Source organism: Mandrillus leucophaeus, unplaced genomic scaffold (genome assembly GCF_000951045.1).
Source record: "Mandrillus leucophaeus isolate KB7577 unplaced genomic scaffold, Mleu.le_1.0 Scaffold662, whole genome shotgun sequence".
Classification (NCBI taxonomy): domain Eukaryota; kingdom Metazoa; phylum Chordata; class Mammalia; order Primates; family Cercopithecidae; genus Mandrillus; species Mandrillus leucophaeus.
In genome coordinates, this window is record NW_012107164.1 from 725,289 (window position 1) to 725,949 (window position 661).

Below are 661 nucleotides of genomic sequence, written 5' to 3' on the forward strand. Positions count from 1 at the left end.
TCCACTTGATTAAATCGGCTACTGAAGCTTGTGTATGTGTGACGTAGTTCTCCTGCCATGGCTTTCAGCTCCATCAGGTCATTTAAGGTCTTCTCTACACTTTTTATTCTAGTTAGCCCTTCATCTAACCTTTTTTTCAAGGTTTTTAGCCTCCTTGCAATGGGTTCAAACATCCTTCTTTAGCTCAGAGAAGTTATCACTGATCTTCTGAAGCCTACTTCTGTCAACTTGCCAAAGTCATTCCCCATCCAGCTTTGTTTTGTTGCTAGTGAGGAACTATGATCCTTTGGAGGAAAAGAAACGCTCTGGTTTTTAGAATTTTCAGCTTTTCTTCTCTGCTTTCTCCCCATCTTTGTGGTTTTATCTACTTTTGGTCTTTGACGTTGGTGACCTACAGATGGGGTTTTGGTGTGGATGACCTTTTTGTTGATGTTGATGCCATTCCTTTCTGGTTGTTAGTTTTCTTTCTAATAATCAGGTCCCTCAGCTGCAGGTCTGTTGGAGTTTGCTGGAGGTCCACTCCAGACCCTGTTTGCCTGGGTATCACCAGCAGAGGCTGCAGAACAGCAAATATTCCTGCCTGATCCCTCCTATGGAAGCTTCCCAGAAAGGCACCTGCCTGTATGAGGTGTCAGTTGGCCCCTACTGGGAGGTGTCTCTC